The sequence below is a fragment of the Aethalodelphis obliquidens genome, unplaced genomic scaffold (assembly GCF_003676395.1).
Source record: "Aethalodelphis obliquidens isolate GAN/ISIS:26980383/991018 unplaced genomic scaffold, ASM367639v1 scaffold14, whole genome shotgun sequence".
NCBI classification, from domain to species: Eukaryota; Metazoa; Chordata; class Mammalia; order Artiodactyla; family Delphinidae; genus Aethalodelphis; species Aethalodelphis obliquidens.
Window position 1 is genome coordinate 26,828,278 of NW_020837958.1, and position 16,480 is coordinate 26,844,757.

The 16,480-nt window shown below is 42.0% G+C and overlaps 1 long non-coding RNA gene across 2 annotated transcripts in view; it reads right to left on the reverse strand.

Annotated features, from left to right (window-relative positions):
- LOC113624923 (uncharacterized) overlaps window positions 1–16,480 on the reverse strand; it is a 50,508-nt gene that overhangs the window by 11,815 nt on the left and 22,213 nt on the right. The gene's annotated exons all lie outside the window — the stretch shown is intronic.

Here is a 16,480-nt window from a genome sequence, read left to right on the forward strand (position 1 = left end):
TTTTTTGTTGAAAGCTAGATATGAGGTACTGAGTAAAAGAAACCCAGTAATGGTTCCCATGAAGGTCTCTACTTGTGGGTTTCTGCTCCAGTAAATTGTGATTCTCTGTATCCACCTATCTGTCTCTCCAATTTTGGGGGCAGTAGTTTTTCCTGTGGTCTCAATTCTCTGATGGGTATAAGAGTTGTTAATTTTCAGTTTGTTCAGCTTTTAACTTGTTGTTAGAATGGAATCATGACTTCCAAGCTCCTTACATGCCATACTGGAAACCAGAAGTCACTTATATATTCTTCAACTGGTTGACGGATGGACACTGTGGTAGATCTATACAATGGAATACTACTCAGCAATAAAAAGAAACAAACCTTGGATGAGTCAACAATACGGATGAATTTCAAATACACTATGCTGAGTGAAACAAACATGATTCAAAAGGCTGGATACTGTATGATTTCATTTACATGACATTCTGGAAAAGGCAAAACTTTAGGAGTAGAGAACAGGTCAGCAATTGCCAGTGGTTGGGGTGGTGGTGGATTTGACTACAAAGGGGAAGTACAAAATAATTTTGGAGGATGGTAATTATTGTGTATCTTGATTGTTGTGGTAGTTATGTGAGATTACGTATTTGTCAGAATGTATAAAACTATACAATAAACCGTTCATAAATTTTAAAGAATTTCTAAAAATTGCCATTACAGCACCTCATCTGGGTTGTTTCCAAACTCTGCTTGAAAATTCCCTATGACGGGGAATTTATTCTTTTCAGAGACCACTGATCCTATTAGTACAGAGCTTCCCTATCACTGTGCTGTGAATGGATTACAGGTTGCCAAGATAGTAAACATCTCAGCCCTCAGGCAGGTGGGAGTCATTGGACTACTCTTCTCCACAGTGGGCTGTAAAACTTCTTTCATTTTCTATAATTATCATAAAGTGAAAAAGGATGCACTGTGTTATTAGATGGATTAAAGTTTTTTTATACATTGAAACAATATCAGCCTATCTACAATGTCTATTCTTATTGGTCCTTGTTTTTTCTTGAAACACATTTACTCCCTCCTTATATATATGGCAGTTCATCAGGTATTTGAAGATTTGCTATATGTTTTCCTACTCCCACGATCACCAGTTTGTCTCTGAGTAAATGTGTCTGGTTCCTTGGATCTACAAGGAAAACATTTTTATTGAAGCTGGTCTATGATATCTGCCTTCACACATCCAGCAGAGAATGAATAATACAATTTTTTTTTGCAGACTGAAACTATTACAGGGTCTCATGATCTTCAAGTTTTGTCATCTAACCGTACTGGCTCTAAAGCCTCTAAGAGCTCGTGGAGCACTTTCAAATTCTAGCATTTGGAGACAACTCACTAGAAGGAATTCACAGAATCAAAATATCACCAAGCAAGTTAACTATAACACAACCACCAGCACCCTATCTCAGCATCTATAAAAGGATCCACATCTATAAAAAAGATCCACAGTTGTCACCCCGTATACTTGGCCTCCCTCCAGCACTGTGTCATTCTGTAACTAGAGCTCCTTATTGCCCTGACCCTTTTCTTTCATATACTCATGAGGCAAAACCTTCTCATCTTCCAGGAAATGGGAGACCTTTCTTAGGTTCCAGCTAATCTTCTCAGGAAATTGTTCCTCACTCACAAAACATCTCACCGTCTACTTAGCCCACATTCCAGCTGACAGACATTGCCATAACAATATGTATACTCCGCGAGAAATAAATTTTATCTCCTGTGGCTTTATGGAAACTTAGTTGAAATCCCTTGGTCTATGACTTCAGATATAGCAAAGTGGATTTAAGAAATTGGATTGAAATCTCCCAACCCCAAGATATCCCCTCAATGGATATTTGAAACACACATTGCAAGTTATAACTCAAATTTGATGACAGATGATTTTTCTAACTTCTGTTTATAACTCCTAAATCAAGGAAATACAAATAAAACAAAGCCTATTTCTATAGGCTAGAAAGAAATTTCTGGATAAGTGAGATTTCTGCTAAACAATTTAAAAGTAGAATTTTGCTTGAATGGATCTATTAAAAATGAGAACAGCTCTGCAGAAGATGCTGAAAAAGAGAATAAGGATACAAGCCGCATTTGCAAAAGACATGTCTTATAAAGGACTGTTATCCAAAATATACAAAGAACTCTTAAAACTCAACAATAAGAAAATGAACAACCCAAGTAAAAGATGGGCAAAAGACTTCAACAGACACCTCACCACCAAAGATACAAAGATGGCAAATAAACATATGAAAAGATGCTCAACATCTTATGTTGTTAGGGAACTGGAAATCAAAACAATAAGATATCACTATACACCTTTTAGAATGGCCAAAATCCAGAAGACTGACAACACCAAATGCTGACAAGGATGTGGAGCAACAAGAACTCTCATTCATTGCTGGTGGGACTATAATACAGTCAATTTGGAAGACGGTTTGGCAGTTTCTTACAAAATTAAACATATTCTTACCATATGCTCCAGCAATTGCACTCCTTAGTATCTACCCAAGGGAAATGAAAACTTTTAAAACCTGCACATGGATGTTTATAGCAGTTTTATTCATAATTGCTAAAACTTGGAAGCAACTGTGATGTCCTTCAGTAGATGAATGGCTAAATAAACTGTGGTCCATCCATATTCAGCACTAAAAAGAAATGAGCGATCAAGCCATGAAAAAGTATGGAGGAAGCTTAAATGCATATTACAAAGTGAAAGAAGCCAATGAGAAAAGGCTACGTGCTGTGTGATTCCAACCATATGACATTCCAGGAAAGGCAAAACTATGGAGGAAATAAAAAGTTTCAGAGGTTAGCGGGGAAAGAGGTTGAATAGACATAGCACAGAGGATTTATAGGGCACTGAAACTACTCTGTATGATAACATGATGATGGGCACATGTCATTATACATTTGTCAAAACTCATAGAATGTAAAACACCTAGAGTGAACCCTAATGTAAACTATGGAATTTGGATGATAATGATGTGTAGTGTAGGTTCATCGATTCCAAAAAATGTACCACTCTATGCAGGATACCAACATTGGAAGAGGCTGTGCGTGTATATGGAAATTCTCTGTACCTTGTGCTCAACTCTACTGTGAACCTAAACTTGCTCTAAAAAATAAAGCCTAGTTTTTTTAAAAAATGGGTAGAATAGCATTTCAGAATATTGGAGGGCTTTCAAGTTTCCTGTTACACAAAAGGAAATTGTCACAGCATCTAACAGGTGCCAGGGATACAGCTGCACTCACAACATTGAGGATTTCCGACTCCCTTTGTACCTGTGACGTATTGTAGAATGCCTTCCCTAAAGACCTGAATTTAAAACTCCACCTCCAAGCATCTTCTCCTTCCTCTCCAAACCATCTTCATGTATGACCTGACCACTTTATTCTCTCCTCCATCTTTGTGAACCCATCAGATCAACTAATCTTTCTGAGGTCTTTTTCTTAGCCTTATGCATGGCCTTTCAACTTTAAAGGGCCAGAGGCCTGATGTTTTGGCAGTAAGGAATTTTTTGTTAGTTGTTTTGCTTTTGTTTTTGTTTTTTACCCTGTGTCAGGAACTCTCACTTCATAAAATATTTGGTGCTTTTTCTAATACCTAATTTTTTTTTTTTTTTTTTTTTTGCGGTACGCGGGCCTCTCACTGTTGTGGCCTCTCCCGTTGCAGAGCACAGGCTCCGGACGCGCAGGCTCAGCGGCCATGGCTCACGGGCCTAGCCGCTCTGTGGCATGTGGGATCTTCCCAGACCGGGGCACGAACCCGTGTCCCCTGCATTGTTAGGCGGCCTCTCAACCACTGCGCCACCAGGGAAGCCCTCTAATACCTAAAGTTTATGTAATGGGGCCACAGTAGGAGAAAAGTGTTTTTATGACAATGTGGAATGTCTGCTCTTGTTACTAAGGGGCCATCACACTCAAAGGGAAATAAAGACTTAGTCTTCCTAACTAGAAGATAAGAACCTTCAAATTTTAGAGTTAGAAGACACCTTTAAAGTCATTTTGTCAAGCATTTTAGTAAAGAAAAAATCAGAAAGGGGGACCGACTTGCCAAAGGGCACACAGCTCAGTCCATCGCAGAGGAAGGACTAGAAACCCAACCTGTTTGTTCCAACCTGGTGCTATTTCCATTTTAGGCATGGCATGAACTTTTTGGTAAAGCCAGCAAAAGGCTTCCAACTATTCAAAAAGTACACCCAATCCTTATTTTAACATTTTAGATGGAGTATGCTTAAATAAGTAATTTCTTCATGCTGATTTTGTGCTTTCTCTTTTGCTCCTTATCTCAGATCTGGTAGGAATTTAGCCCTTTCAAGACCTCTCAGAACCACTCAGTTAGGGACTTCCCTGGTGGTCCAGTGGGTGAGACTCCGGGCTCCCAGTGCAGGGGGCTCCGGTTCCATACCTGGTCAGGGAACTAGATTCCGCATGCACGCCACAACTAAGAAGCCTGCATGCCGCGACAAAGATCCTGTGTGCCGCAACTAAGACCCGATGCAGCCAAATAAATAAATAGTAAATAAAAATGATTATTTAAAAAAACCCACTCAGTTAGATGAATAAATTCAACCAAAAAATTTCAAATGCCTATAGGTACCAACACAGAGGACACAAAGATGAAAAAGATGCTCTCTGTTCCCCTAAGGAGTTCACCATCTCATGAGCCAAAATGACATATGAAAAACCAGTCAAAATTCCTTGAAATGAGGAGTGTGAAAGGAGTGTTTGGGGGCCGGGCAGAGAGTGGTGCGTCCCACCTGGAAAGGGGTGGGTGAGGAGGCCTGCACTGAAGAGGCAGCATCTGAGCAGCTCATGGAAGGCCGAGGAAGATTCCATCGAGGGGGTAGGTTAAGGAGGGGGAGGACATTCCAGGCAGAGGATGGAGCATGAGCAAAGCAGAGAGGCATGAGAGGGCTGGCTATTTTTAGAGAACAGTGATTAGACTGGAGAGGCTGGAAGATAGAATAAAGGAAAGTGGGGCGGTGGGAGGAAAAGTTGGAAAGTTAATTTGGGGCAAGGAGGAGAAACCTGAATGCCATGTCAAAAGTTTTTAGTAAGATCACATAGTAAGGGGGCGCTAATGGGGGTCTTTAAGCTGGAAGCTGCCATCATAAGATCTGTGTTTCGAAAGACAGCTCTGGTAGCAGTGTGAGAGATGGAAGACAGGTGGGGAAAACTCAGCGGGAAGCTTCTGAAAAAGTCTAGGCAAGACATCTGAGCCAGGGCAATAAGAGGAGCAGGGATAAAAAGGACTGGATTCAAAAGAATTTCTGTTGTTGACACAGGTGAACAGTGATAGATGCTAGCCAACCCACGGAAACAGCTCCTAAGATGATCGCATTGATCCACTTTAGAACCTCCGTGAGTGGATTTGCGTTTGTCAATTTGCTGTCCCTGTGATACCCACTTAAGGGGTTTGCATGGCTTCAGGCTCCTCCTAGAGGCTTTGTCTTGGCTGAACAGCGAATGTAGAAACAGCCTCGACTGAACCCAAGGGACCACTGATGTACATAAAGCCCTGCTAATCTCTCAGGGCAAGATGAAGTTGAGGTGGTACTTTGGCTGCAGAGGCACTCTGACCTGTAGTGATTCTCAGACCTAGTGTCCTCTCTCCCAACTATGTAATGCCGACCAGATCACGTGAAACCTCCCTCAGGGCACTGGCTCTGGAGCAGAGAACCTGGTTCAAGTTCTGACTTCACCATTTACTGGCTGTGTGACCTCACCTCTCAAGCCAGGTTCTTCATCTGTAAAAAGGGAATAATAACACCTATATCCCCCCACTGCTTGAGAGAAACAGAGAGAAAGGGACAGAGAGAGGAGAGAGATCACATCTGAGAGAGAATCAAACACCTGATAATGCTTTTAAGCTGAAGGCATTATGTAAGAAATGCTGTCATCGCTGTAATCAGCAAGTGATGTATGGCCATAAGAACAAAGAGGCCAATACAAAAATCTGAATGACGCAAGTACATCAATTATTTGTTTCTCCAAGTCTCACTCCATTTCAGGGGGGACAAATACATATATATATATATATATATTTTTTTTTTTTTTAGCTCTTGGGGAAAAGGAACCATCTTAGTTCACTTAAGTGTTGCTTTGCTCATTTCTCTGCCTTTCATGGATGGGCCGCATGGCCAGGAGCAACCTTTGAATGGTAGTCTTAAATTAATTCTCTCTTTGAAATAACAGCCAATGACAAAATGTCAGACTACTGGTGCATAGAAATAGTGAAAAGCCCTAGTTACTCCAAGAATGTGGCTGACGTTGAATACATTATAGTCCAATTATGTTTCTTTTCAGAGGGGTTTGGATGAGCAGATGAAAGCTGAGATTCCCAGGCCTGTAAATTCTTCGACAGCATATTCCCTCTTAGTATGGCATGGTTTAGAGCAGTGGTTTCCAAAGTGGAAGGGGGCACCAGCATCCTAGAGAGCATGTGAAATAATACTAGAGCATGAGAAAAAGAATTAGAACTTTTATTACATTTATTTTTATCTTTTTTAGTGTGTAGCATGGAGTGTGTTTTATAGCGTATATTACAGTAATGTTTATAATTTACATATATATGTACATACATATGTGTGTTGTGTGTGTATGTGTAAACAAAAATGTTTACCGAGGGGACAGCGGTCAAATGAATTTGGGAATCAATGTTGTAGAAGGGATTTGAAGTTCAATCTGGGTTTGAATTTCCCTGTCTCCTTAGTCATCTGTGTTTCCCAATGACTCTCCAGTTTTTAGTTATCCTAGGAGAACGGAGCGGGTAAAGCAGCGTATTCTAGTCCTGACATTGCCACCGGCTCACTGTTGACTTAAGTATGTGGCCTTGGGGTAATTACTTAGCTTTCAAGAACTGTATTTATTTCATTCCTCACTCATACAATGGGTATAATAGTATCTTCTTTACAAAGTCATTGAGAGAATTAAATAGAATAAAGTTTATTCTGATTTGGGTATAAAGACAGTGTTTTAAGGCGTGTGTTTAATATCATCGTCCCTTCTTACTCTCTCGCCTGATCTTCTTTGTGTCCTATGTTTCACAACAGCTGACTCATTTATGGCTATTCTTGGGGAACAATGGGGCAGAAACAGTGGGTTCTAGTCCTAATATTACCATTCACTCACTGTTGAGTGAATACTCAACTAGTATTCATTGAACACCCTGCCATGTCCCCAACACATGCTTAACATTATCTATTCCTGATAGAATCCAAAAGGCATGTGCATCATTTTTCAGATGAAGCCGCTCTATAGCAGTGCTAGTCAACAGAACTTCTGCAATGATGGAAACACGCTATAGCTACGCTGTTCAAGGTGGATGTATGAGCCACAGTGGGTGGTAAGCACTTGGAATATGGCTGCTATGACTGAGGAACCGGATTTTTCATTTCATTTAATTTCAAATAATTTCAATTTAAATAGCCATATGTGACTATTGGCTACTGTATTGGACAGTACAACTGTAGAGATTGCTGAGCTAGCATTCAAGTGTAAGGCAAAATTGAGACTGTTATAGGCTGAATTGTCTTCCCCAAATCGTATGTCGAAGTCCTACCCCCTGGTACCTCAGAATGAGACTGTATTTGAAAATAGGGCCTTTAAAAGTAAAATGAGGTCATATGACTGGGCCCTAATCCAATATGACTGGTGACTGGTATCCTTATAAAAAGAGGAGATTAGAACACAGACACACACGGCAGAAGACCATCTGAAAACATGTGAAGAAGATGGCCATCTACAAGCCAAGGAGAGAGGCCTCAGAAGATACCAACCCTGCTGACACCTTGATCTTAGACTGCTAGCTCCAGAATTGTGAGAAAATAAATGTCTGTTGTTTAAGCCACCCAGTGTATGGTATTTGTTACGGCAGTTCTAGCAAACTAATACAAAGACCTTTTCACATCTAGTTCACTTACAACAGACTTTCTCAATAAATTCATCAAGAATACATTCTATCACTCACACACACACAAACAACACAATACACAGAGTTACAAAAGTAAGATACAAAAAATATATAAGTAACAGTAGTTGAATGAAGAAAGCAGTAAATTTATAATTAGGGGTTTTTTTTGTTATTTTTAAATAGATCTTTATTGGAGTATAATTGCTTCACAATACTGTGATAGTTTCTGTTGTACACCAAAGTGAATCAGCCATATGCATACACATGTCCCCATATCCCCTCCCTCTTGAGTCTCCCTCTCATCCTCCCTAGTCCACCCCTCTAGGTCATCGCAAAGCACTGAGCCGATCTCCCTGGGCTATGCTGCTGCTTCCCACTGGCTATTTTACATTCAGTAGTGTATATATGTTGATGTTACTCTCCTTTAGCCCCAACTTCCCCCTCCCACCGCATGTCCTCAAGTCCATTCTCTATGTCTACATCTTTATTCCTTCCCTGCAACTAGGTTCATCAGTACCTGTTTTGTTTTGTTTTTTTAGATTCCATATGTATATGTTAGCATACGGTATTTGTTTTTCTCTTTCTGACTTACTTCACTCTGTATGACAAACTCTAGGTTCATCCACCTCACTAAATATAACTCAATTTCATTTCATTTTTTTTAAAAGCAATTCTTTATTTACTTATTTATTTGGCATAGCTGCTCTGCAGCATGTGGGATCTTCCCAGACCAGGGCTCAAACCCATGTCCCCTGCATTGGCAGGTGGATTCTTAACCACTGCTCCACCGGGGAAGTCCCTTGTTTCTTTTTATGGCTGAGTAATATTCCATTGTATATATGTGCCACTTAGTTTCTCAACTCATAGAAGAAATAAAATATGGCTACCAGTTAAATCTATATCTATCTATCTGTGCATAGCTTTTAAATTAGAGGAAGAGGATCATTTCTAAGTCATAAAAGAAAACATGACAAGGAAAACTATTAAATCTAATAAAAGTCCAGAAAAGAAAAAAGAAACATTATTTAAAAAAAAAAAGATGAAAGGAATAAGCCCATATATATCAAAAATCACAATAAATGTGACTAAAGTATCCTTTTAAAAGGTGACTCAAGTTATGTAAAACCCAAAATATTGTCACGTGTTAACTCTGGGAAAGAAAGTAGGATTGTGGGAGGGAACTTTTACAATTTACTGTAAATACATCTTTATCATTTAGTCTTTCACGATAAAAATGCATTCCTGTATTACTTGTATAATCAGACAACATTTTTTTTAAAGGTCAGAAACATTAGAGTCAAACCCAGATTTTCTGGCTCCAGAAATAATTCTACTACACACATTGCATTTCCCCTTAAGGGAACTAAACCCCTTCTTTGGGCCTTAACATCTGTACTATAAAATGAAAGTTGTGCGCTACATCTGTGACTTTCAAATTTTGTCTCAAAAAAGTATTTTAGAAGCCACTTTGGGGGTTCCGAGAAAGGCTATGTGAGTAGACCACCTATTCATTATAATAGACCACCTATTTATTTCAAGCAGTGAATTTCCTCTTTTATTTGCTTTATATATCAATGTTCCATTTAAGACTATTTATAGAAAATAGTATTATCATTCTAAAAAAAGCACACAAAAGTTGGAAAGCTGCTATCCTGGAAGTTTGAAAGCTGCTCTCCTGGAAGTTGGAAAGCTGCTCTCCCGGAAGACTTCTAAAGTACCTTCTAACTTTAACATTCTAGAGTACTCGCCATTTCCCCATTTCTACAACAAATACACTTCTGCATGAAAACATAGACTAGGAAAATCGCGTATTAGGTTTTTGCTGTGTTCCTATTCGTGAAATTAGCACAACCTTCTTTACAGTTATTTCCATCACTCAACCAACTGCTTTGTGGTTATGTAATGAACAGGCTAATATGGCTGATTGGAAGGGCTGGATTTCATATCCCCCTCGGTTGGGTATTACCTACACCTAACCTCAACAGCTAGGTCAACACTAGTGGAAACTGCCTTCCCCTAAGAGACAGATAACCTGGATTTTCATCTGGGACCTACCAAGACTCATTGTTTGGCCTTTAGCAAGTTATGTACCTCAGTTTCCTCAGCCATAACATGAAGAATTGGTCTAGTAAATCTCTGAACTTCTTGCCAGCTATCAAATTTTATAATTTATATGAGTCCTTGATGCTTGATCAAAATATATGCGCATTTCAGGCAAAGAGAAATGAGATCTCCAAAAACAAGGTGGGTTCAGAGAGACGTGTCAAGACTTGTAAACAGGATGCACAGCTGTGTTAAATTCTTAAGCAGAAAAAGATAACAAAGTAACTCAAACCTTTGGAAAGAAAGGTTTTCTTCATAGGATAGCGGGCCATGAAGTGACAGGACCCTAATGATTAACTGACCTTTTTTTCCCAAGCTCCTTTGAAGAGATTATCTAACTATCATTTCAGACAACCATGACTCCTATTTTTAGCTCTGAGTTTTCTTCACGAGCACAGTGACCTGCGTCTCAGAGTTACAAAGGGCTCCCAGATATGGTTCATGATTCATATGCAGGTACCTTGCATTGACTTCCAGGAAGGTTAGGGGGGTAGGAGCCAGGAAAAATGATTTTAGGTGTAAAACCTTTCTTTGCTCTTGTTCCTTTTCCCACCACTTGATCAGAAACGCACACTCCACGAATTGATCCCTTGGCGCCATAGGCGATTGGCAATTAGAACAGAACCCAAGAGATACTGTTCTCCAAGGGCCTCGCAGCTGGTGTGGGCGGGACGACACTCAGGGCTTTGGTCACCGGCTATTTCCAGCCTCTGATAGCAGTTGTGTTACTCATGTCTCATTCACCCTCTCCCCTCGGCCTCCCTCCCCTCCCCTCCGCAGGCCAAGGCTGGTGACAGCCCCCATATATTTAAAGAGGACGTGAGCCCCCTTAGGCAGTTGAGTCGACAGAGACCGCACAGGCAGGTGAGTGGAGCGAAGGGCATCAGGGCTGGGGGTGGGCTGGCCTGGTGGCCAGCTGGGACTCGGAAGGGTCCCGTAGAGCAAGGGTGTGTTTCACGTCCCAAGTACCAGCATCCACTCTGGTTCTGTGTGAGGAGGCTCAAGTTATGCTTGATTCTGGGTGGACCTAGTTGTCTAGAACATTCCTAAAAGGGTGATTAGCATTTGGGGGCTCAAGGAAAATCCACAGAGAATGAGTAAGGGATTATTTTCGGTCTAAAACTATTTCCATTATTCATGGAATAATGTTTCTTATCGTCTTAGTCAAAAGACCTGCATTCTAGTCCTAGGACCACGTAAATGAAAGGATGCGTGACTTTGAGAAAGTTCCTGCCCTCAGGGTCTTGGTCTCCTCTGCAATGATGGATGTGGACGTGGTGACAGTTTTCTAAACTGTAAAGCACTGCACAGTTACAAAGTGGTTGCAATAGATACGATACAGCAGAAGCCAGCTTTCCAATGTGCAAAATACAAGGATTTGTTCTTTTGAAAGGTGTGGGTGAATGACTCATGTCTATATTTCACCTTACCCTGTCTCTCACATAGGTAATACTCAATGGAGTTGTTGATTTAAACTTGATTTTATATCCCAAGGATGTTCAGCAACTGGCTTGCTTTTAATAATTTGAAACTAATCAAAGCAAGACCCAAAACAGACATTGCTGTATTGAAAACCCATTAAAAGCTCTGTTTACCGGGAAGATAATTCCAAGCTGGGGCTGAGGGATGATTCCCAGTGTTTCCTCTAGGTTTCAGTAAAGGACTTTTTTTTTTTTTTTTTACATCCCAGTGAATGACAGGCATGAGTGTGACTGATAATAAGAAGTGGTTTTAAACAATAGTCTGAGTGGAGCTGTTGCCTTCAGATCAAAGCCACTGCCTCTAATTTCTGTTCCCTTCACTGAGCTGGGGAAGTGACTCCCCAAGAAGGAGGGGTTGGGGAACAGGTCTGAGGAACCTTGTCTCTCTGCAGTACAACTCAATGCAATTCAATGAGCTTGTACTGCCCATCTCATGTGTTGGAACTGGTGTGAAGTAGAGGCATCACTAATGCAGGGAAGGTTGGGCATCAACATGGACAGGACAAGAAAATAGGGAAGAACCTGTGTCCTCAGTTGACTTTTGGGACTGAATCTCAATGCTGGGTACATCCAATTCATTACAATTTATGTAAAACTGCTTTCTGATCCAGAAAATGTCCGGGATTCTTCTGGCTTGGCTTTGGTTCCATTCTGAACAACTCAGTCATTAAAATGAGCCCAGGGGACTTCCCTGTGAGTCCAGTGGTTCAGATGCTGCGCTTCCACTGCAGGGAGCGTGGGTTCAATCCCTGGTGGGGGAACTAAGATCCCTCACGCCAAACGGCATGGTCAAAAAACATAAAAAAATAAAATGAGCCCTGGCTGTTGGCAGAGCGTACAGCCGACCCTCAAGCTCAGCGCCCTCTCAGCGGGCAGACAGGTGCTCTGCAGCCCCTGCACAAGCCGTCCATTGGAAATGGAGGGGGCAGGCCAGGGGGTGGGGGGAGAGAGAAGGAAAGAGCAAACAGGGTCCTTCAACAGGCAAATTGCCATGGACTTCTTGGAAGAAGTGGAGACAGACTCTCAGTAGAATACAAATTCAGAAATCCTGGGAACTTGAAGAAGGAAATAGGAGAAAGCAAAGAGCATCAGTCATAGAGGCAGTTCAAATTCTAGCTCTGAGCATCACTGCTCTGAGTTTCCATTTCTGAGCAGTAAAATTAAAGTAAGGTCACCTATCCCAAAGGGATCTGTTAGAATCAAATGGGATAAAGTATAAGAAAGTACTTTGTAAGTCTAATAAAACTGTACAAATATTCAAGGCCTTGGAGAAAAGGCACAGGGCCAAACCTGATGGGCTGCAGGAGGATTTCCTGCTAAGTACAAATGTGATGATAAAAGTCCAGAGGTCAGAGCAAATAACAAGCTGACCAGGAGTTAGAAGATGATTAATTTGTTTTACAAGAGGAAGGACACAGACAAGGAATATAATACACAGGGAATATAACTCCTGAGGCAGGCAAACTTCCAATCATAACTGTGCCACTCAGATGTCTGGGAATACTATATCCAGAGTTGGCCTTCATGGCCAAAGAGAAATGTGATGCCTTCAAATGCGAAAAACTTCAGTTATTCATCACAGTGAAGGAATTCAGGAGAAGAGACAATAATTGTCTTATTACTGGGACCAAGGAAGATGGAAGCTTCGGAGCCTCATCACGGACCTCATCATGGGAAAGCGTAGATCGTGATTTGTTGGTCGTTCACTGCCCTGTGCAAGCTCAGAACAAAATTAGCCTATTTAACTGCCACCAAAAGTCCTGCAAGAAGTCATTCTTCAGAGGAAGTAACGAAAGTTCAAAGAAGCAAAGTAATTACTCAGGATCACACGGCTAGGAAGTGGCAGAGCCAGGATGTAAACCAGGGTGCAACGTGGTCTTAAAAACAAATTATAAAGGCCAGGATGGAACAAAGTGAGTTTCTGAGAGTAAAAGTCAGCCACACCTCAGAGATAATTTCAGGAAAGATATAATATGACCTGTGCATTACAGCCTTAGTTTAAGGGGCAGGTGTGTCTACTCTGAATTTTAAAGCGATGAGAGCTGGGTTTATTTCTGTGCTGGGATTAAGCAACCTATCTCCCCAGGCTTTGTGAAAGGGCCTCTGGAAGGGGGACTTCATATATCTGTTCAGAAGCTTAGGAGGAAGCCGCTGACCTTGAATGTCCTACACCGGGGAGCTGAAGGCCATGGTCTCCCTGGGCCACAGTGACTCTGTTTGGGTTCACTGCTTCCCTTCAAAGTCCAGAGCACCAGAGAGGTCAGCTGGTGGTAGGCACCAGAGCCGCCAAAGTGAGGAAGCGGGTGTCCCGGGGCACAGGCTCAGGACCCTGCCTGATGTGCCGTCCCTGGTGCCAGGCACCCCGATCCCCCCAAGGAGGCTGCCTCTTTCCCTGGCCTGGCTGCATCTGTTCTTGTGTACAGCACACTCTCAAGGCTGAGACACAGAGTTGGTTCACAGTCTGAAGAGAAGGGCCATGGAGAAGGAGTTGGAAAGATTTACTTGTTTTAAGAAAATGGATTTTTAAACCATTTTGGAGATAAAATAATAACAGTAATAATGAAAGCAACTAAAATTATTAAACACCTGCTACGTATAAGCATTGATGTGTAATATGTTAGCTATTATTATTATCTCATTTAACTGAAAACAACCTTCTAAGGCAAGTCTTCTCATTCTCTCTTTATGTGCATGATGACATGGGCTCAAAGATTTTAAGTAATTTGCCCGTGGTTGAACAGATAGTGTTTTTTGTTTTTGTTTTTGTTTTGCGGTACGCGGGCCTCTCACTGCTGTGGCCTCTCCCGTTGCGGAGCACAGCCTCCAGATGTGCAGGTTCAGCGGCCATGGCTCACGGGCCCACCCGCTCCGCGGCATGTGGGATCCTCCCGGACCGGGGCACGAACCCGTGTCCCCCTGCATCGGTAGGCAGACTCTCAACCACTGCGCCACCAGGGAAGCCCCAGATAGTGTTTTTTGAAACCTGGCTTGGTTCTTTCCAAAGCCCTTCTTTCCCCACATCATCTGTTCTACCTGGATTAAGAGACTAGATAAGAGGCAGGGTTTGAGAGGAGACACTACTGGGCAGCTTTTCTGCAAGGTGAGGCTCTAGTCAGTGATCAGATCCCTAAACCTGTCTCAGGGCTCGAAGGACCCTTGAAGGGGGCTTCACTACATTACAGCCACTTGGACACCCATCCCCTGCCAGGCTAAATCAATAGTGAGAAAGAACTCTCCAGCCCCAAAGGAGCCCCTTCCATGTGTGAAGAGCACTGACTCTGAGAAAGTCTTTTATTTTACTGAACTGAATTCCGCCTCCCCCTTTTACTCCCACCCATGAGTATTCTCTCTGTCCCATGGAGAGACAATGGGTCAATCAGATCCCAATTCCCATCAGCTGGGAAGGTTGGTTAATGGAGGTGCTGACCCTTGTGCCCTCTCGAGCGTGTTGTAAGCAGGAACACGGGACACAGAACCAGCTTAAACTGGGGTTTGAATTGTGGTTCTGCCGCTTACTGGTGGTAGGACCTCAGACAAGTCACTTAAGCCCTCTGATCCTCATTTTGCTCATCTGCAAAATGGGGATAACAAAATTTGCTACGCAGGGCTGTTGTATTTAAGGATAGTATGTCTATAGCAACTGATACACAGTAAACAATAAATAGAAGCTAATGTTAACAGAAGAACACAGCTTTGGAGTCAGAGCGACCTAAATTCCAACCTAGCCATGTGACACACACTAGCCACGTGACCTTGGGCAATGTAATTTCCCTGAGATTCCATGTCTCCATCTCTAAAGTGAATGTTGTAAAAGCACCTACCTTGAAGGGTTGTTGTGAAGCTTAAATGAGATTTACCATAGGGCCTGGCCCAAAGGCTGGGCATCAGACGCCATGGCTTTATAACAATATTATTATATTAGTAATAATTGTGATTATCACTTAGATTCCAGATATGTGTTTCTATGATCCAAAATCTTTGCCTCAGTCAGTGTAGACAATTTAACTCACTATGTGGAATCAGGCACCTAATAGGACAACCAAATAAACCAACACTGAGATGAAAACAGCATTGTCGCTGGAGGTCTCTGCTCAAAGCCATAGCCTAAGGTTCCCTCCCTGGTTCTTTAATGGACCCCTAACAAAGAAAGAACAGAATCACTGAGCACCCATTTTATCTACACCACCCACTTTTGCCCTAAGGTGTCACCTTTCAGCTCCGCAGTTGGTAGTTTAAAAAAAGAAAAACAGAGTGTTGGATTAGGAAGAATGTGCCCAAGTTACACAGTACAGTTATACTTTTAAAAATTCAGACTGATACGTGACAACTTAGAGTTGTGGCAGAACTCATTAGCTCTTACATTTTATAACATTCTGCGGTTTACAAAGTGATTTTACTCACACGAACAGCTACCGTCCTCCCAGCAATAGTGAAATAGATGGGACTAGTATGCCTGTTTTATAGAGAGGATATTGAAGTTCAGAGAGCCTGCATGGTTTTCTCAGATCACACAGCTTTGAAGAGGCAAGACAGAACTAGAACTGTGGCCTCCTGCATCTGGTTTACAGCCTTCTCCAGCCCCTACTCTAGCACATTCCCAGTATAATCTCTTCCACAGCACTACTCGTTACGAAATCCACCCAAGTAAGTCTCACACTGGGATCTGGTATCTAAAAGTCTGGAGTCCACCCTCTCCCTAGTTGACATCACAGGGTCCTGCATTCCGTTTCATCCTCCTAAATTCGACTGTCCCCCCTTTCAGTCCTGACACACGACTTTGTGACAACACAGCCATCTCTGGGACTGGCCCAGGGAGTAGTGCCAGGTGATGTGATGGAGACTGTGATCCAGGTGACAAATGGGGCTGAGTGACGGGCAAGCCTATATTTGGTGTCCCACCTTCAATGACCCTTGCCTGTGTCAGGCAACGCTGATAAACAAATGGCCCA